The 23,004-nt window shown below is 40.3% G+C and overlaps 2 long non-coding RNA genes across 2 annotated transcripts in view; both read left to right on the top strand.

Moving 5' to 3' along the window:
- LOC116051107 overlaps positions 1–23,004 on the top strand; it is a 158,062-nt gene that overhangs the window by 16,497 nt on the left and 118,561 nt on the right. The gene's annotated exons all lie outside the window — the stretch shown is intronic.
- On the top strand, positions 183–15,936 carry LOC116051106. The gene is made up of 3 exons (XR_004105269.2): positions 183–493; positions 12,982–12,986; positions 15,924–15,936. It is a non-coding gene; the product is annotated as an uncharacterized LOC116051106 (long non-coding RNA).

The raw sequence follows: 23,004 nt of genomic DNA on the forward strand, positions 1-23,004 counted from the left end.
CTTGTCAAATTAGTAATATTGGCTTATATGACATATTTCTGTTCCTTTTTTTTTCTGGGAGCACTTTTCTTCACACAATTTCTATAATAAGTACACATCAACTCAGTGATGGTTTGTTTTTTTAGATTACAGTTGGTGGGGTAATCAATTGGACTTACAGTTTTTTCCAATTGCTAACACACTAAAATGACATGCATAGCACAATTATTTAAATTGACACACAGAGAGCAAAACTTCTTCTCAAGTCTTCAAAAGTCTAAACACATTTTCTGCTTTACACACATTTTGCAATTCAAAATGGCACTTTTTAAATGCACTGAACACGATTCTCTGCATAAGACACAACAATCTGACATAAAGTCACATGTTCGCCATTTCAAAACACTGCCATTCAAAATGACACTACATGAGCTAATTGGCCAATATATGTGTCACCTGGCCAAACACTTCAATGGTTAATTGTTACCACTTCAATCAGGAAGTAAGCACTATGGTGCCTCTTTCTTTTTCTATATATTTTTTCTGCACATTTTTTCTGTAATTTTCTTTTTCAGTTTACTATTTTTTTGTGAGCATATATTTGTTCAGTCCAAATATATCTGCTGTGGATAAGTTGCACTGACTTGTTTGGTGAAAAATAAAAAAATAAAAATGTTTCAACAGCATGTGTGTGTATCTGCAAATATTTCTGTGCATGTGACCAATCTGAAGAGTTTTCGGCGATTTGAACTATTTTAGTATTATGGCAAAGCATACTAAAGATGAGAGTGCTTGTCGTTATGCCCAACAGTGTGTAGTTGGTTAGACAAAAATCTGGTAATATGAATGACGTGTGTTCCATTTGGTGCAAAAGTTTGATTTTGATAATGCTATATGTAGTTGTGGTTGCAGTGCTTCATTTTGCAGGATATATGAGGTATTTTGCAGTTTGGGTGTGTGGTTTTGTGAATTGTATTAAGTATTTTGATAAAATCAGTCTAGTTTGCAAAATTGTCTTTTAGCAGTTGGAAAAAACTGAAGGCATACTATGTAACTTTTCCCTCTTCGGTCCCCCTACAGGTTCTACAGGTTGTCTCATTGGAACTACAGCTCGCTCGGCTGTAGTTCCAATTAGACAACCTGTAGGGGGACCGAAGAGGCGGGACGTGCAAGCTGTAGTTCCAATGAGACAACCTGTAGGGGGACCGAAGAGGCGGGACGCGCAAGCTGTAGTTCCAATTAGACAACCTGTAGGGGGACCGAAGAGGCGGGACGCGCAAGCTGTAGTTCCAATGAGACAACCTGTAGGGTGACCAAGAGGGAAAAGTTACATAGTATGCCTTTAATTTGTGGTTCTATATCTCTCGAGCTTTGAAAGGTATAGTAAATCTTCAAACTAACAAATTTATATAATTACCTATTTATAAGACTTACACTTAAATAATGATTGCATCCAGAGGTTTTGCATAAAAACATTGATTTAAGATATTGCTTACAGTATTGCTGCACACTCCTGCTGGGTGTGGTCACAAACGATGCATGATGTTAAGTTACTAAAAAGTTTAAACCCAGACTCAGAGTTGGCTACTTTTCAACTTGATAGGTGAGCAAATTTCAACTAATGTTAGTGACACAGTTTGATATGTGTGTGTAGATGTCAATCACTGGTTGTATATCATTAAGGTACTTTCTGTCAGATTGCTGAGTAATGATTGTCACTCATTCCGAATGCAATCTGTTGTGACACATGATTGTAGCTCACTTCAGACTACAACTGATATAAACCAGATTTAATTAATGACATTATTCTGACAGCATGCTTCAATATTAAGGGGTGGAGGGAGGGTTCCTTTAAAATGTTTTGATTGAAGAAGCAAACACCATTGCCACATAGTCAACATAAACATCTTACATTACATATTAGAAGAAGAAACTGCCTTACAGTGTTTCTGTCTCAACTTCTAGCCAAGTTTATGTCCAACATACAACTGTGATTCTGAGCCATAAACCCTGACTAAACCCCTAATTTAAAGTTTAAAACTCTGTTATAAAGTGATAAACAAGATAATAATTGAGAGCAAGCATGTGTTTAGTCTTATTCTAAAGTGAGACCGAGAAATGAGCTGCACATGCATTACATAATTCATACCAGTAATAAGTTATGAATATATAGACAGTAATAAATATCAGTAGTGCTGTACCGAATAGTTTAAAGCTTCAAAGCTTCATTCATAAACGTTGACATTCAAATTCTAATGGGACATTCGAATGCATAAAATATGACAATGTAGAATCAATTCAGAAACCTCAATCGAAGCTTTAATTGTAAAAAAAAAAAAAAGACATTCGGTACAGTCGTAAATATTAGTGATTATGTGGCAAATTGTTTTACTCTCAGGGGTAGATACGGTAAAGATCCTGAAGTTGCAGTTCTTCTAATGGCCCCTAGATGCTTAGCTTGTGCTCAAGTCCTCATAAAAATTCTTGCAAAATTTTCAATAGTTCTTTCACAGAATCTGCGAACATGACAGTGATCAGTAACAATAAAATAATGGAAGTAAATGTAAGTAAAATAATTAAAGTAATTTAATCCATTGTAAATAATAATTAGATCATAAATAAAAAGCATTAATTTCTCTAGTCAACTCAAGTAATTGCAGCTCAAAATCCTAATTGATGACCAGTCTTCTTCTTTGCAATCAAACGGATGTGCCTCATTTTCAGTGACTAACAGACTTCATTGGTTTCCATGAGGTTTCTCTGTGTTTTCTACCATACTTGGTCCTTGGTCCAAGCATTTCCTGGTTTAGTCACATGGTCAATATTGATTTTTTTTTTTTTTTTTTTTCTTTTTTGATGCCACTGGCTACTGGGAATCACCCGGGAATAAGGAGTTGTGTGTTTGATTTCATGGAGTTATTATAGAGACACAGGGGGCTTGGGGTAGTTTGAGGAGCCTATAACACACACACACACACACACACACACACACACACACACACACACACACACACACCTCTACTTGGTAGGGGCCGATTGTTTCAGATGATGGATGTCACACTCTCACCCGTCAACACAGTGCCCCTGCTGCTTTTAATTGCCCAATCAGAAAGCTGGAACATTTGTTATTGTGGGGCAGTTAGGTCCAGATGGCAAACAGTACACAGACACACACACACACACACACACACACACACACACACACACACACACACACACACACACACACACACACACACACACACACACACACACACACACGCACACACTCTCACTCACCTCATCTACCCTTCTTTAATCATTGTCTGTTTGACTGGGGGTGAAGAATGCCTAAAAGAATACAAGGTCTCTGTACTTTCCATATGCACAGTGTTGATGACAGTGCTTTGCAGTTGTCACAACACATTAAAACACTATGACACCTGTAAGTACATGCTCTCTTTATAACGGTCCACTTTAATCTCAAGAACAACAATCACAATTTAGCAATGAAACGTAACCGCAGGGTTGTTGTGCTGACATAAATTCATGACAAACCACCACATTTTTAGACAGATGAAAAGGAAGTAAGTATAGAGGCAAAATAAAATCTAATCAATTTTGCTTTGGCTTCACACATTTTTCTTCAGTGATGATGCTGTCTTCGCGGTTGAGTTCTCTGCCAAGATCTTTCCCTTGGGAAGTCAATAAACTCAACCAAATCTAGTTTATACTGTCAAACTATGAACTCAAATCAAAGTTATACATGTCGTCCTGATACAGTGTGCCTGTTTTGTTTGTGTGAATGTTGTTTGTTGAAAAGATGTGGGACAGAAGGTTGCATTGCATACACTGGTACAGCTGCCTGACAGCAAATGTTTTTCTGTGCATGAACAGATGGGGGCAGTATAATACCAGAGAAAAATAGATTTGATACAATCTATTGCTTCATATTTCTGTCTCTCATTTTACCCTCTTCCTCTGTCCTCTCTTGATATCACTTTTTTTCCCTCCACATTTAGCTCCATCTCTTTCTTTTTGTATGCCTGTCTTTCTCTGACTCCTTTAGTTTGCACAAATACACACACACACACACACACACACACACACACACACACACACACACACACACACACACGCGCACACACATACAATACAATAATGCATACACACACATACACAGAGAGAGCCACACACGCATGTGTGAAGTAATCTCAAGTCTGATACACCCCGCTCAATTATGAGCTACAATGCGTGTAATTAGAAAAGAATAAAATGCATTTCAGTTTTCATTAATGAATTTCATTGATTGGCACTGTCTCTTTGTTCCTTGTTTTGATGAAGCTAACTTTGAGGGGAATAAACACAACACTTCCAGCGCAATCAGACCAGCTGCAGACGTGCCTGCGCGCTCATGTGTGTGGCATCGGCTGTGTTGTTGTCTTTGGCCGATTTGTGGTGGTGTGTCTTTTTAATCTGCCCAGCAGGAGAAAATAGAAATAGGCCCTACCACAAAGCATACAATCGTAACAGAGAGAGGGAGAATTAAAATCAGAAGAAAGAAGTAATAAATCATGGGATGAGATGTGGGGGGAGGTGGGGGGTGGGGGGAGCAAGAGAGTGTTAAAAAAAGGAATGAGTGGTGGAGAGCAGACTAGAATAGATGAGGTGAGGGGAAAAGACATAATTGGTACTGTGTTTTGGGGACATCTTGCTGCAACACAGTAAAATAAACCGCAAAAATATGAGTTGGAATAAGAGAGATGGAACCAAATGAGAGCACTCATGTATATTTCGGACCATACAGCACAGTGTGTGTGTTTGTGTGTGCGTCAGGGACACAGAAACACTCCCGTTTGAGTGCAGGACTACATGCCAACTCTCTGCATATGTATGTGTGTTTTTATGTCAGTGACCAGGCCTGGATGGACGAGTGCACTTAATGCCAACACCTTTTGTTTTCATGCATTTTGTGTATATGCTTGCGACAGGCTTGTGTATGTGTCTGCCTCTCAAGCTTTACTTAGTGTGTGTGTATGTCTGTGTGCGTGCATGTGTGCGTGCGGTGGAACAGAGGCTCTGTGTCAGCAGTGGTGTGCCCTCAGTGAGCCTGTCTCTAATTACAGTCTAGGGTTTCAGCGTTTCAGCCCGTCCATCTCCCTGTTTAAACCCAGCAATGGCAGCCAGGCCCCACTGAGCCAAGGTAAACCATACAGCTAATTAGACAGACCAGCTTCCATCTCTGTACCAAGGGGGGAGGTGGGTTGTGGGGCTGGAGGAGGCCGGAGGAAGGAGGGGGATGAATGGAAAGAGGGAGACATGGATGGAGGGAGGGAGAGAGAAAGAGAAGGAAGAGGGAAGGAAGGATGGAAGGAAGGAAGGAGACCGACAGAAGGATGTCAGGAAAAAAAGGGCAGACAAAGCAAGATTACAAGTGTCATTTTTACTTTTACATTTTCGAGTGTAAACTCAGTGTCGGAAGTTAAGAACAAAACCTGCAATATTAAAAAGCCCACAAAACAGCCCAAACACTTCATCAAACAGCATCTCCTGCTAATTTGTTTCTGTTTAATTTGCACATGTTCACTCACGTGTGTGAGCATGGGGGAGCTAGCAGGGGGTGAGACGTTTTTGTGGCAGTATAATGTTAGTCTAAAGGTGTTTTGACACCCTCTAGTGAGTTTTTGAACCCAGAAGTAATTTGCATATTGTAAACAAATGTAAACGGGGGAGAAGGTCATTGGTCAACCTGGGGCAAGCTAATCTGCATAATTGGCTCCGGTGGTTCAAATTATAGCCTGCTGCTGCTCTGCTGAGAGAGGGAAACAGAGGGGGAGAAAAAGGGAGGGGTGCAATTATGGTCATATGCAGCCATTGAAAAAAAAAAAATCTTCTTTTCTGCAGCCATTGCCTCTCCTCCCTGGCTTATTCTGACCAATGAGAATGCTCTGTGCTGCCTGACAGCAATCAGAAATTCATCTCGCTCCGCGACAGCTAAACCCCACCCCCCTCACAGAGAGAGACAGAGAGAGGGAAAGTGAGGGAGACAGGAAACAAATGAATGAGAGAGCAAAAGAGAAAAGAAGAAGGAAAGAGTGAAACAGAGAGAGAGAGCGAAAGTGGGAGATGGCATCTAGACTTGCCAGTCTGGGCGGTACAAAATGTGAGAGGGGAAGGCACAGGGAGGGCGAGGATGGGAGAATAAGGGTGAGAGGCAGACTCTGGAGAAGGAGCTAAAGTGAGGAGAGGAAAGAGAGGGCAGAGAAATGGAGGGGAAAATAAGATGCTACTGCAGTAAGAGATAGGGTGACAGATCTGTTCTCCTCGCACCAAACACCATTTTCTCCTGCCTTCCTGTCCCTAGTGAAAAAAGCCACATGTGCAGTTTCTACCTTATCACTGAAATACTAGAAATCATGTGTTTGTCTGTGTGTGTGTGTGTGTGTGTGTGTGTGTGCGTGTGTGCAGGAAGAGGTTGGATAAGGGCACAGTAAATAAATCATGGGGGGGCTCATTGGAAGAAGGTCACCGGCTGGACCCTGCCTACACACACACGCACACACAGACACACACATCCATGCGTGCTGACAGGCCCCTGCCCCTCATTTCGGGGTGCTCTGGGTGATTCTCCCAGTGTAATGGCTTCTACCCCATTTCCAGTCTCCTGTCTGAAAGAAATCACACACAGACCCTCCAACAGTAGCTCACACACACTGACATACACACACCTGGCCAGTCAGGCATTTGGGAAAGGGAACGGATGGAAACAGTCGGGTAAATACATTCTTTTGTAGATATTTGGTTTGTCTGCGTCGGCATGCCGTGTACCATATAGCCTTATCTCTTATTATTTTTTCACTCTTCATTGTCCACAACGTTGTGTATTTCCATTCCTAGCCGTGTGGTTTTGTTAGTTTCTAAACATGCTCTCATTCTTGTGTATATTTAAAGAGGCCCCTGCTCGAGTTTGGCCCTCTTGAGTACGGTTCTTGTTTCTTGATTGCTTGCTGCTTTGTCAGGGAAAGATCCCAGTAAGTGCGTGCACAGGTACGGTAGAGCTGCAGTCAAATTTAATGCATTACAGTAAGGTGAGTTGTGCTGTCAATCGGGAACTTGCAGAACCAGTTAGATGGATTTTTCAGCAGTAACTTGTCACACGTTAAGGCTCGACGTGGAGGAAAGTTGACACCTTGAGGGATTTAAAATGGCTGCAGTGACTTATTGAAAACTCTCATGGTCCATTGAGTTGATTTATTCATGTATGTGGTCATGTCCTGTAGTCTACAGAGTTGACATTCAACTTCTCAGGAAGCTAGTCGTCAAAATATCTTTGTTCTTTCTGGCAGCTGCTCTTATAAATTAGGACAGGGAAATTATTTTTTAATCTATATCAATTATAGCAAAGACTGCACACGTGTAGTCATTTTTGAGACTTGTTGAAACCCCAACTGAGGTTGATATTGAGTGCATGAGTTTGAATATTGACTGCTTATCTTGGCTCACAGGGCTGAATTAAAGCACTATTAATGGTTTATAACTTGTTGACAATTAGCACGTTTTTATGTGTATAACTGTGGGACTGAGTGGATTAGCAAGCGGGTGGGTGAGACGGAGAGAAAGTGAAAGAGACGGAGAGAAATTTAAGGACGGAGCGAGAGAGATGCATATGTCTGTCTGAGTTTCTATCTGTCTGTGGAGGGCGGCGAGTGGGAGGGTCTATCAATCATTCCCAATCATTTATATTCAGCGGCTCATATCACTTCACCACGATTGGGAGTGGGAGAAAGTCGGCTCATTTGCATAGGGAAGAGTAACTGTTGAAAAGCTGTCAGGGCAAACAAAATATATGGCTGTATTGATGTATACATTTGGTGTTTTTGTTCAGTGTGAGGAGCTGAGGATAAATGTGCGTGTGCCGTTTGCGTCTGTGGTGACAGATGCAATCTCAGTGCCGTGCATGAAAAAAAGACCTTTTTGACAACTTCTGCATTGCTTTTGTTGCATTTCTTATGGCTTTACACCTGCCTTCCATTGCCACAGTCAGAATTATTTATTGTAATGTAACAGTTTCATAACAGATGTTTAAAGAAAAAAAATTGTTATGAATCTTTTTAGATTATTGTGGGATTACCCTGAAAATACAATAAATAAATAAAAAGATGTATTCTTAAATAGTACAAAGCAGACGTTTTGTATTTTGTGGAATGAATAGGGGTGCTTTTACTATACAGAATAGTTATGAAATTCATTTAACTCTTAACTTTAGTATTTTGGAAGGAGTTGAGGAAAAGGTTGCATGCGTTTTCTTGATTTAAATTGAACGACCTTTGACTATTTTACAAGGATGGGAAATATGGAGAACATGCTATATCACAGTAAATTCATAAAACAATATTGATATATATTGTGGTGTAGTAAGTCTTGTGGGCATTTCAATTGACAAACCATTCAGAGATGAAATAGCTCGACAGCTAGTGTCTGTTTTTGTCTAATCAAGTGAGTTAAATGCATCACACTGATGCAAAAATTCATATCACCTCACACTATATATTGTCAAAATGCTAACCCCTGCTGTTTAAGCTGCAACTCAGGATGATTTTCTTTATCTTTAAAGTAACATTACATTTTGAAAAAATGCCCATCGCAACATCCCAGGGCCCTAAGTGACGTTTTGTTAAGCTAAAGTTCCAAAATGCAAAGATAGACTGATTAATTATCAAAATAGTTGCATGTTATTTGTCTATGTAGTTTTGCGGTTTGTAACATTTTTTAAATGTTTTTCTTCTACTTTGTAGATCTGGATGTTTAGGATATAATATGACTCCATCACCTAAGAAAAGAGAACACGTTCCTCATTTCGTGATCACTCTTCATCTTTGACACTTTACATTACATTACTTACTATACATTGGCTGCATGGAGGTTAATCCGTTATCCAGTTTGTAAAAGAAAAAAATGGCTTTTTCCCACACTCTAAAATGTATTTCAAAACAGTGTAACAAAAATGTGGTCATGCTACACCTTTACTGTGTCCTCATTTCTTCGTCTTTCACTCTGTCCTCCATTTCTGCCCATTTCTCTCCGACTCTCTCAGTGTGTGACCTTGTGTTCCTTCTGTGTTAGTGTGTGGAAATTGGGCACACCTAACTACAGGGGCTTAAGTATAATCATGTATTTTAGCTGCAGAAATGTACTGACACACTGTTCCTCCCTGGAAAAAGAGAACTCCCAACATTAATTGAGGGATATTACTGTTGAGATCAATTTCCATGTTTCTGACAGTGATATTCATTCCCTCAGACTTGAACAAATATTTATGTCTGGGTGAAAAAAAATATAAAATGACAGGATGAAGAAAACAAAATCAATAAGAAAACTATTCCATCAGTTCAGACACATTTTAAAATACTTGAAAATTAGATAAATGTACAATTTTGATTACATATACTGTACATTTAGGAATCCAAGTCATTTATTTTGCACCATTAATGTGGCATTCTTTTTGAATTTAATTTTTTTTTTAAATCACAACATAATAAAAATAACATGTCATCAAATACATTTCAGGGCAGCTCATTTTAATCTGAAATATCAAAAATAAAAATAGCTTGACCATTTTTAGAAATGCAATTCTGTCCATTTGCATGCATAACTTTAGATTGGGCCAAGTGGTAAGACTGCCAATAGGGGCCAGTGTGTAACCAAGTATAGGACCTCACTAAAGCCGGCGTTCATTGGTGGAAGAGAGAGACAGGCAGGGGGAGCAGGTGGGGAGGACGGAGAGAGGGGGGCTATTGTTGAAAGGGGTTATTGTGAAATAGGAAACGGCAAACAAGGCAGTCTTTAACTCTGCTTATAGAATATGTTAAAGTGATGTCTGTGATGCGCTGTGTGAATTATTTGCCTTATCATAAAGTGCATTTATAACACATGGTCATAAATATGCATCAGTACGAATGTTTTCAAAATTGTACCTCTCTCCTCTCTTATTCCTCTCCCTCACCCTTTCTCCCTTCCACCCTCCCTCCTTCTTTTTGCGTCGTGCTAACAACACAAAAACAACATTTTTAAAATGCAACCCACCAGTGGATGTTTTGGAAACATTTCCTATTCCCTCCCCTCTTTCTCTCTCTGGCTGTCTCTCTCTCTCTGTCTCTCTGTCTGTCTCTGTCTCTCTGTCTGTCTGTCTGTCTGTCTGTCTGTCTGTCTGTGTCTCTCTCTCTCTCTCTCTCTCTCTCTCTCTCTCTCTCTCTCCCTCCTCCTCCTCTATTCTGGTAAATCTGCTTATTGTATTATAATGTGGGACAATTTAAAAAAATGTTTTGAAGTCACAAAGTAATTAGAAAATTCCACGATTGTACTTATAATGGTGGTACTACAAACACACAGATTAATTGCTCTCTCGCTCACCCTCCCTCCCTCTTCCTGTCTCATCTTCATCATCAAAATCCTGTTTCTAATTTCTATGGATTTCCTGCCAAAAGCAGCCATGGCGGTGACCCCCTTAACTCGGACATATAATGTTCTTAATATCCAGATTAAAATTTTTTCTTTAAGCTCTTTTCTACAACATGTGAAATTATTTCTGTAATCAACCACAAAGCCAACCCAACCCAGACCCTCTGTCCTTCCCTTTCCCCTCGATTATGGCCTGGCCTCCACAAACACAACTTCTTATGCAGAGGCTCTGAATGCACCCACCACCCACCCAGCCTCTCTCTACAGCGCACACACACACACACACACACACACACACACACACACACACACACACACACACACACACCTCCCCCTGCTCTCGTCTCTTTGCAATTAGAAAGTGAAAAACTGCAATAAAGGTGGCGCTGTACAAGGAGGGCAGTTAATGAAAGAAAGGATTAAGGGTAAATGCAGCATCAAGGGGGAGATTAGGAAAGGACGACCAGGCTCGCTGAGACAAAAGATCCTACTGACAAGAGCTGCTTAGAGCACACGTATCTCAAAACACACACCAATACAATACACACCATCTACACACTCTTGCCACACGGAGCCATATCTACAAATACATGCATGGAAGCACACTCTAATGTATAAATATGCACAAAAACAATCAACCATTTTCCACCAGCCCAGATGTGCAGGCGGTGACTCTCTCTGAATTTTGAGATTGCTCGACGACAATTTCAGGGACACATACTGTAGGGTGTTTTTACACTAAAGGATTTAGCCAAGATGTTGTCACATAATTCCTGTGATCTTGGAATTAGAATACCCCCCCTCAATATAAGTGCCCCAGTTGTAGGTGGGGCACTTATATTGATAGCAGAGAATATGTTTAACAAATCCAAAATATACTGACAAGATACATGAGTAAAAAGCAAAAGAGGACAGAATTATTTTACTTCCAAGTATTTTGGTCCAGTTTAGAAAATGGGGCAAGGTTGGATAGCAGACAATAATTAGTAATGCTGATATTCATTGGGCTGTACTACAGATAAGAAAATGATGTGTGTCAGTTTGTTTTCCAAGCTTCCCAGTACACTAAATGAAACCCTTGCCTGTCCACCAGTACTGCCCACCATGAGATAGGCATACGGTCTCTTTAAGTAGAGTGATAAGCACTTCGGCCTCAATGCTGAACAGGGAGCAAATTGAAAGTGAAGATTGCCTTCCCATAGACTTTATCTTTTCCCACTAAAACAGGGAGCGGGCGGCTACGACTACACCTATTGATTTTGCAATTTCAGCAAATTAAGAAGGAGACAGCCCGGCCTATTAGAGAGCTGTCTGTGGCTTGGACTAGCATGGTCACTGTGGCCTGTGATGGTGATGCTGAAGGAGAGAGGGAGAAAGAATGTGTATCCATTTTGGACTGTTGTCTAATGTTTTTAACCCTACTTAGCAGGATGTATAAATACGTATATGCCACTCATCTCTTGATTTCATGGAATATAATATGTCACCAGCAGGCAGGCAGAGGCATATTGCACTGACGTATAAATATAATACAAGGCAATCAGGGAGAATGAATTACCTATGCATGTGGCCAGCCTCAGATTTCAGTAATAAAAGAAGCTAAAGGCCAATCTGTACCGCTGTAATATCCACTGCAATATGAAGAGTAATGAGAGGAATACAATTTTCTATAAGGGCTAGAGAAAGAGGCTCAATTCAATTATATACATCAAATAATGCAAGGCTCTATAAATGTGCTGTTGGTTTGCTCATATATAGGAGCTTGGTGGTGCGTGGCGAGTATTTTAGTTATACTGTTACTGCTCAACTTGGTTTGAATGCAACAAGAGAAAGCACAAGGTCTGTTCACCTTTCAAGAGGCCAACAGATTCAGTTTTTTTTTTACAGAGGAAGCTACCATCCAAGTGCACTAATCCGTGATATACATTTATCGGCAGGAGGTGAATTTTTCTCAATTTTCAATCTGATTGTATTATCAGCCTATACGACTTCCATATTGGAGTTTTAATATGGGAAATTCAATATGAGCAGTGATGGATGATTTCTCTGGTAAAGGGTGCACATTTTTCAAACTGATAGCTTTTTAGGTCCTCTAAAAATGATGAAATATGAGGTTTTTTTTTTATTGATCATTAGTCTTAGGACTGCACCTGCTTCACCAATTTGTTTCCAATCAAAATTGGCATCAAGATTCATATTTGACATCACTGCAGTAAGATTTTCTCATTATTCATTTGATAACGAGCGGGAATTACAAAGACAAAGAGCAATACGAGACACCCAATTTGTTCAATTTCCTCTATCGTGATTATTTTGCAACGTTTTTCCCTCAGCCTAGTTTACATTGAATTTGAAACTGCTGTCCTCAGGCATTAGGTGCATATAAAGAAGGATGAATTAATTTCTTGACCACTTTGCTTGAAGGTGCAAAACGGTTTTACAATCCACCTTGGGATATAAAATAAGCTAATTGGGCGAAGTGTGAATTAATTCCTATTTTCTGTGCCATGTAGGTGCTTATTCTATGTGTATTAGACATGTACAGTAGTATGTGTGTGAGTGCAGAAAACGTGTCAGGGAATAATAGGACAAGTGAGGAGAGCGTGAATGGGAGGGCTTGTCTGCCATCTCAACATGGGAATCACAAGCTAATTCATTGATTGCCCCTTGGAAGAGACGGCTGCTAATTGTTAGGTAATTAACATGGCAAGCTGTAATTATGTTAGCCTAAGGACCCGATTAGTGTTTCTGCATGTCTTATGGGCGCTGAGGGGCTGTGTGTGTGTGTATGTGTGTGTGTGTGTGTGTGTCTAAGCCTATCTGTTGGCTTGAGGACAGATGGCACATTGTCAAAAGCTGACATGTTTTGTTTTCCCTGATGTGTGTGGAGAGAGAGAGAGAGAGAGAGGGGGCGAGCAATGCACAGAGACAGAGAGAGGAGAAGATCTGCGCCCAGGGACTTGTCCTTTTGTTTCAGCATTGTTAATTAAGTGCTAATTGAGTGTAATTATTTACATCATCACACACAGCGAATGGAGATGTCAAGTGGCAGAGGCACAAAGGCAGTTGGTGGGAGGCTGGCAGTCGGCATCTGTTGCCTGAATGGTTACAGCCCTCTGGCAGCTGAAAAGAAACAATTAGCAACAAGCTGAAATCACCAAACTGTGCCCAAAAATATTTATACGCATGTACATACACTTAAGATGTTCCCTTTCCATGGTTTGAGTCACTAACAAAGTGTATTTGAAATTATTAATATTGGTTTTTTTTTTAAATAAAAAAATTAAAGAATGGCTTAATGTATATCAAATAGAAATACAGTCTGAAGAGACGAAATGAGAGTCGAGGGAGTGATGAAGAGAAAAAGGAAGCCAGACCGAGAGTGACATTGATCAGTCAGGAAGAGAATGAGATGAGGCAGTATCTAGTGTGTTAACACCTACAGCTAATCAACATGACAGAGTTTAGACTTGCCCTAGAAACAACACACACACACACACACACACACACACACACACACACACACACACACACACACACACACACACACACACACACACACACACACACACATGCTCGCAACCTGACTGAGATAACCATCACCCATAATTTAGATTCATCCTCCTACACAACATGCAGTATAATAATTCTGTTTGCAGCGTCCTGTGTCTAATTATACATAGACCCATGTATATAAAACAAGTTTGAATCTTAAAAGTCACATCACACCACTCGCATCCTTTATGTCTTCATCAGAAAATCACTGAACCTGGAATCAAATTTGGCAGCAGCTGGACTTCTTTCCTCTGGTTTTGTGAAGACAAATGAACAGCAATGAATCTTGATCATTTGCTACCTCTGTCTGTGCATAAACACCTTAAAGGCCGCAGAAGGCAGAGCCTCTATTGGTTCGATGATTGCGTGAAGCATGAAGAACATGGACATTTGAATAGTAGCAACCCTTGGTAACAAAGACAAAGTGTGCCCTGAGACAGGAGAACGAATGTCACTTAAATATGAGTTAACAAAAGGTCACTTAACAACCAGCCAGAATAAAACAAAACCCTAGGGTCTAAACAGACACGCATCATGCAGTGGTTTTAGAACATAGTGTTTATTTTGAAGAATCACAGTCAAGTAGCTGTGACATATTGCTGTTTTTAGAGTTTAAATGTATTAAGAGGTAGCCAGCCTATATCGATGTTGTAAATCAATATTGCTGGAGAGGGGAGCTAATGCTGTGGTATCAAGTGTTCCATTCAAAACTTACACATTTTACGTGCTGAGCAGCAGCATCATACATCATCTCCTCAAAGAGTATTATGTGTTGGTGCTTTTTATAAGGTTTATGCATTGTATAAATAGTTTTCAAATATGGAAGCAATTAAAAGTTTCCATTCTGGTGAAGTTATGTCCCTGTAAAACCGTCTAACAGTCTATTTAAAGGCAAATCCAGGCCTGAGATGACAAACTACCTTTTTGCGACTCGCCTTGATCGTTTGATGTTTGTCTTAAAAGACAAAAGAGGGCCAAATTTAGCTTGTCTCCCTAATTTGCATGCAATTTGTAACTTTTTGTTCCAGTTATTTCATAATTTCAAAGTTCAGTGTTAGATTACAGAGCAAAATAAGAAAAAGTAAATGCTTTGCTTAAATGCACAATAGTTTGGCCAAATGCTGCAGCCTGGTGTCTGCTGACAGGCTTGTGATCAAGACTGAATAGTGAGTAGCGAGAGCAAATAAGGTCTTCTCTATATTCAGTATGTGTGCTTGTGTGCATGCATGCATCAGCCTGCGTGTGCATGGAAGTGCTCAAGTGTGTGTGTTTGTGTCTGTAAGAGCTTAAGTGTGTGTGTTTGTTGGTGTGTGTGTGTGTGTGTGTGTGTGTGTGTGTGTGTGTGTGTGTGTGTGTGTGTGTGTGTGTGTGTGTGGAGGGGGTTAAGCAGCGGGGTTTTCTCGCCTCTGGTCAGAGGTGGAATTAATTTTAGCTGGCAGTCCCACGCTGCGGTCATTTGGTTTAAAGGGAGGTGTTATTATCTTGATTTGGCCGTAACGGCTGGGGATTGGATAACCAACTGGCAGCTAGACACTCTCTTTCAAAGACAAAGGGGATGGAGACTGTGTTTCTTTTATGACTGAGGAATAAATAAGAGTGGAAACAGTCCCTATCAGACAGTTACTAAAAAAGGATCACATTTGTGCTCCTCACAGCAATCTAACACTGCTTTGTTTGTCTATAACCATTTTGTTTTATAATTTGGAAAGAATATGAAAATGTAAATGTGGTCTGGCAGAGGACCTTTTGAAAGATGTAAGTGGCGTTTTGCAATTCTTCTGCTTCTGTGCAATCTGTTTTGCCATAAATTGCAGATGGCAGTGGATTAATGAATAACAGGGTACATCAATAATTGCAATCAGATACTAAGCAAACTGTGATTTAAGCATGTGTATTTGGGTCACCAAGTGTTGAATAAAATGCAGAAGAACTGAATTGTTCACACATACAAGACCACATGGATGCACACATGCACACACAGAGACAATATACTTATATAACCAGAGATGATGGTTATAAAGCAATTGTATATTCTTCAGAATGAGCCTAAACCCCTATTTCATTAAATCAATGATCTATTTTATGACAGAAATACCCAAATGACCACATACCCCATTTTTAAACACCAGCCATCTGCCAAGGAGGGCCTTTTCAGCGGCCCAATCATTTGCATAACCAAAAGATGATTATTTTTCCCCTATGAAAGTTGAAATGACTGAATAATTATAATGTAGTGGATTAGAATGAGGGAAAAAACATGCCTTGATGTCAGAGAAGATTGCTGAGTAGTCACTATAATCGCTGCTTAGGTTTTTAATCAGAGTGAAATATGGGCCATAAATTATTGCCTTTCATGCAAACTTTTGTTTTTGCACCGGCGCATCACAAATCTAATTTTTCAGCATTTTTAAGAGGCTTAAAAGATAGTTATTTTTGTTCAGGAACTCTGAATTAAAAGTCGTTGGGGTATACTTTCACTCATGGGGATTATGTTCCATACTGTAAGGTTTTTCTCAGAATAACATTCTAAACTCGAAATAACCTGCCCTGACTGGAGCACAACTGCCTCTGTTTTCATACATGCCAGCCAACTGAGATACAAACATAAAATACACGAAGCTCACATTGTGTAACACCTGAAAACCTTCATCTTTATATCCTAAAGGAGTGTGCTTTGCTACACTGAACGTATTGCATCATCCTGGAATCTACAACTCCTAAAAGTATGTGCTGTTAAATCTTACAGCTGATGTACCGTACTGTACAGCAGTGTAGTGCGAAAAGACAAACTCTTGCATTTATTTAAAGCACCTTTCAGCCAGAAAGTGAAAGATAGTTTTAATATTACAAAACACCTCGAGATTCAGCCGCTAAGATAAGATGCTCTGATCCTGGAAAAGAAAAACAGCACACATACGTACAATGGGTTTATCTATGAGCTCCATTCTTGCTGCTCGCACGCTAAGCACAGCAAAGTCTATGATGCCTGCGCACCCCTTATCCTTAACAAAGCAGCAAAGCCAATCCATTGTGCCGGATCCATCTGTAACAAATTCATACATCCATATCGACACACCAGGAAACAAGACACCCAAGGAGAGAGGGATAGAGAGATGGACAGAGAGATGGAGGGATACATTTCTCCTTCTCTTTTTGTTTCGTTGGGGTTTTAGTAGTCAGAGTCCCCCTTTAGTCTTTACAGCTGCAAATTGCTTTGCCACCTCTTCTCCCAGCAGCCTGTCCTGCCAAATCCGCCCATGATGTATCATTATCACAACTTTGGGTGGAAATCCATAGAATCAATAGGTTTGTCAGGGAAACTCGCGTCTGGGATTGCTTACATGCTGTGAGGCTTGTTCATCCACTAGTCAGGCCTATCCTGCCACAGGCAATGGTAAATCAAAGCGCATATAGGTATGTGCAGGAGACATGAACGCACATTCAAACGGGCATATTCAGACACACAGGCCTGCATGCACATATGCAAACAAACAAATAGATACAAAGCATCAGTAGCACAAGGACACCGCAACTATATGTATTTATGTATGTATGTATCTATCTTTTTCTCTATATCCATCTCTCTGTCTCTGTCTATCCCTTATCTTTATCTGTCTTTGTTTTACTTCATTAGTCGAGCTGGTCAGCAGGAGCTGGACGGACGTCTCTTCCCATGTAATTACTGTCCGGTAAACAGGTCAGAAGGGTAGAGTCCAGCTGCTGCAGCTTTCAGCCACTCACACACATACACACACATGCGCGCGCACAACCACACACTCTGGCTGTGGGTCTTGAGCTTTCAGAGTGGTATTGATTGGTTGGGCTGTGACATCTCCTAAGCCATGTCACCCCTGTGAAAGAAGCCTCCAAATTGACCAATAATAAAGTGGTGGAAGTTGTAGTGGCACTCTCCTGGGAGCTGTCCATGTGGACTGTGTCACTGTGTGTGTGTGTGTGTGTGTGTGTGTGTGTGTGTGTGTGTGTGTGTGTGTGTGTGTGTGATGCATGTGTCTATGTATGTATATGATTGTGTGTATGATATGTGTGTGCCCTCTTTCTTTGCTGTCCCCATCAACACCACAGTGACCATCCCTGTTGGAACACATTTTAGATTTTTTGCTGCTGCTGTTATTCACAGCATATTACAATAATGACAATAGGTTGGCACACCAGATTGATAAAGAAGTGCTTTTGCTATGTATTTTTAATCTATGGTATTACAAAAAAAGAAGTTCAGTAAAAACAAATTAGCTGTAAAGGCATGATATTATAATAGTTATTACAACGTGGGAATTGTATGTCCTACATTGATTAATGTACTGTGTGATATACTATATACAGCTTTCTCAAAACTGTAAGCAATCTAGTGATGCAATTATAGACACAAACTCTACTCTTAAGAGTTGCATTTAATTTATGCATACAAGGGTAAGAATCAAACGTGTTGCCTTTTGTTCCCTAGTTTATTCATTCGTAGCATGTCGGGGTTATTGCACTTGCAAGTGCCCAAATGGCTACAGCAGTGTACAGTACGCATTATGCAAATATGCTTGGCTATACTTGACCCAGTTGAATGTCTGCTTATTAAAAAAAGCACATGCGAGAAAAACGCAATTGAACTTGAATGTATATAAAATCGAGCTTTTAGGATTGTGTGGTATATGCAATTCAGTTTAAGTAGGAATAGATTTCAAACAGAAATAGCCCACAACGTTGGGCCCCTCTTCCCCCCTCCGCCCCCTAGTACTAATGTCTGTTAGTGATGGTGCTATGACTGCAGCTGCACACTGTTGACATTTGTTATATTTTGCAAATAGACTTCTTACATTTTCTCATTGCACTACATGAACACACACTTTTATAGAGACCTGTCATTTACTGAGTCAATAATCTTCACTTTGAAAGAGTGAGAGATCAACCTATACAAAACCGTGTGTGTGTGTGTGTGTGTGTGTGTGTGTGTGTGTTCCAACACCAACCTCATTATAGTGCCGCTTTATGCACAAAGACTGTGGGGTCACATTGATTTGACTCCCTGGAGTATTAGCATGGGATTACAGCAGTCAACAGGCCTTCATTGATGTGTGTATATGTGTGTGCATGTGTGAGGGAGGGAGTGAGTGAGTGAGTAAGAAAGAGAGATGAAGGAGATGAACCAAGGGTAATTAGTCCATAGAATAGTCCGACATGCTGCGTCTCTGCCATTGAGTGGGTGTTTGAGTGTATATGTGTGTGTGCGACTTTGTGAGTGAGCGGGTTAGTGTATTTGTGCGCCCTCATTAATTCTTTGTACTAATACAACCACCACCCTGCTTGAAGTGTTAGACTCTTTGAGAGCTTCTCATCTTCATGATTTAACACTTTGATCTGAGAGTTGGATGGTGTGTAGGCGGGTGGGGGGGGGGTGTTAGTTAATGTTAGTGCCTATGTGTGTGTCCCTTTGTATTAACTTGTGTGTGTTAGTGTACATGTATTCAATATGTCTGAATGTGTGTTCTATCTTCACCTGTGTGTTGATGTGTAACCACCATAAAGAAACATATCTAACAATTCACAATCAGCTTGTCCTCTGCGTGTGTGTGCACGTGTGTATAATGACAGCCATTTCAAACACTTGGTGGATTACTCATTATCACAATTTGCATAACTTTGAAGTATTCATAGCATTAGCGAGGCAATTACAATAATTAACATGGGAATCCATGTCAACGGGCCACAGCCACGAGGCAAGTGCAATTACAGCTATGCTAATTAGGGTTTGATTAAGCTTTTAAAGAACAATCGGCTTATTTAACTGAACATATTCAAGAGGCTGTAGAGACATTGAACCCCCCCTCCCACACACAGACACATACACACACCCACACAAACTCCTGCCTGGAGTACTCTTACACCTTACTCCCTGCCTGATAGTTTGAAACATGCACAAGTACACACATATGCATATGCACACAGAAACACACACATAAATATGTAGAAGCACCAGGTGTGCAAGGTGGTGGATGCACACACACAACTCCCTGTCCCTGCTCTGTCTGCACACACAGTAGACAGGTGTGCTTGCACACATACACACATACAGAACGAATCCATGCCCTCATGCACACACACACATGGCTGCACACCCACTGCCGCCCCCCCCTGCCCCCTCACTCCTCCTCCTTTTGTTTTGTCCGCCAGTCTTTCTTTCCAGACAAGAAGACAGGATGTTTTTTTTCATTGAACAAGAACAATTTGCTGTCTGATGTTTGAAGCCTCATTGTAGTGACGGGGTCTAAATTAAAGTGTGGGCTTATTAAAGCGTGTGTGTGTGTGTGTGTGTGTGTGTGTGTGTGTGTGTGTGTGTGTGTGTGTGTGTGTGTGTGTGTGTGTGTGTGTGTGTGTGTGTGTGTGTGTGTGTGTGTGTGTGTGTGTGTGTGTGTGTGTGTGTGTGTGCTCCTGACACTGATCCGCCCAATAAACTCACTGTCCGTGACTAAGAGTGCGCTCGCAGCAAGACAGACACAATTGCCTGTTAAGTCAGTGTTGCTTTTATTGGGCCTCCCTGAACAATGCCTTGATGTGTGTCACGGCTCAAACCAACATGAATACATGCCGAGATTATTTTAATGAATTAGGGTGCCCTCCTTTTTGCTATGAGGGCATTGTCTGATTGTTGATCAATGCACACCTTTTGCACATTACATATGGCCTGTTTTATTTTGCTTCTTAGGTCTCTATTTTTCCTCGAAATTAGATTTTTTTTCAGAGCCAGATGAAATACTGTTTTCAAATAATTTTTTTTAGGGCTTGTTTTAACCTGAATGGAAAAGTGATTTGAATTCCTGCATTTAAGTCCTGCCAGCCACCACACAAGCCTGATGCTTGGAGAAGTAATGAAGAAAGAGTTAAGCTAACTGTTTAATTCAATTCCGACGTTGAAGGAGAACAGCATACTTCCTCAATGGATAGTGCCAGATTCTTAGGTCTTTTTAGTCCACTGCACCAAGTAGGATAAAACAATGCTCTAAAACTCAATCTTTTTTGACCCTGTCTTAGCAGAGGTCTCTCAACTTTTTTCCAGAACATAAATGAGTAATTTAATCTTTTATCACAGGGCTGGGGCTCATTAAAATATATTGCTTCTTTTGTCCAGTGGGGACCTGCCAAAAAAACAGACCCATGACCTATTTTTTGGTCCACACTCATAGTCGAGGCCAACTGCTTTAAATGGACTCTTAAAAAGCAGTAGAAATGTCTTTATTTCTGTTTGAGGGAATCTATTGTCACAATTGCAATAGAAGTGATTCAAAGCAGGAAAAAAGTGACTGATGGAGTCAAATTGTCTGTCTTATGGTCTGAGTCAGTCTGGGTCAGCTAGTCGATGAATGTCACTCACTGCCATGTCAGGGTCACTATAGAGCAAATAAAGCGGTGCCTTGGAAAGTCTATAATAACAATTGACAAGAGGGTTGCTGTTTATTTGTTATGACACACACACGCACACACACACACACACACACACACACACACACACACACACACACACAAGGACGAGCACACATAATGTACCTGTACATGCACAGTTCATGCACACTTACTAACGCACACGCATTAAGTACTTTTCATTCAGTGTAAATCCATCTCTGCTCCGAAGTTGCCTTTTGAGATCAGTTCAGTAAGACTGCATTTGTGTGAGCCAGTCTGAGGTATGTGTATGTGTGTGCACATACTGTATTTCCATATGTGTGTGTGTGTGTGTGTGTGTGGCTGTGTGGTTGTGCAGCTATCATCATTACCCTAGTCAATACTCACATGTCCACGCATTGATCACTCTATCGATGAGCGATGGGGGATCTCAGGCTGAGGAGAGCCGTGTGGATCTGTTTAGACTTTTACTGAGACCACACACTGAGATCTGCTCAAGTTCAGCTAAAGATCACCTCCAGGGCTAGATTATTGGCTCTTAGACGGCTTTACAGGCAGCATTAAATGCACATCTGATTATATTAAATCAAATGAAAATGGATATTATCACAATAACATATTTATATATTTTTTCAAATGTGTTTTTCTTCTGTGTTTGTGTTTTTTTTTTTTTACCATCTATTTGTTTGGTTTATCCTCTGGACATAGATACTTGAGCACATTACTAATCATAAGATGCAATGTTTGTAGGCTAGAGGCTTTAATCTCCCTCTACAGGCATGCTGATCAAAAGTGTGTTGCAGTTGTAAGTAAATTATAAATCAGTTGTATGCATTTATTATAAAACCACAGTATGTCTATCTTGATCATAAGCTTAGTCTTTTGTTTTTCTATTGATCATCTTTATGGATCATCACTCTGCAGTCAGAGACAGTAAGTTCAACTTTTTTAGACTAACAAAGCAATATATATTTTATGTAATGTCATGTATTATATCAAGAGATCAATAGATGAAATAAAAAATTTACATTTTAAATAATTTGTCTTTTTTTGGCCACAATGACAAACCACATGGTAAAGTAACAATAGCTGTTAAACTTCACTGTGCGCTACTTGATCTAACAAACATGCTATACACGGTATATTAACGAAGGGTCAATTTTCCCAGACATGTGGCGCTCTGTACATTTAATTTGTGGGCCACCCTGGATTGGAGAAGTCATGCTTATTTTAAGCCAGAGGTTCTTCATCTTTTTCAACCCAAGTTTAGTTTCTCACCCTGAGATGCAGGCTCATTAAAATATATTACTACTCTTGACATGTGGGAACTCACCAGCAGCAGGACCACAGCCCATTTAACTCCAGAGCCAGAGTTCATGGAACCGATAGACAGTTTCCATGCATAATTAACATACTGAACATACTGTATCTGATTCTGCTTAAGATCCACTGTGTGATTGTGTGCCTGTGTCCATGTGACTGTGTGCACAGGTACACTTTCTTTGTACTGTTTGTATCTCTTAATGCAGTACCTATACAAGCAAAGCTAACAACTTGGAAGAACACTATGAAACTTTTTTTAAAGATTAAAAAAAGATAGTTGTTAATTGCTCACATTGTTTATCA

Source organism: Sander lucioperca, chromosome 1 (assembly GCF_008315115.2).
Source record: "Sander lucioperca isolate FBNREF2018 chromosome 1, SLUC_FBN_1.2, whole genome shotgun sequence".
Lineage (NCBI taxonomy): Eukaryota > Metazoa > Chordata > Actinopteri > Perciformes > Percidae > Sander > Sander lucioperca.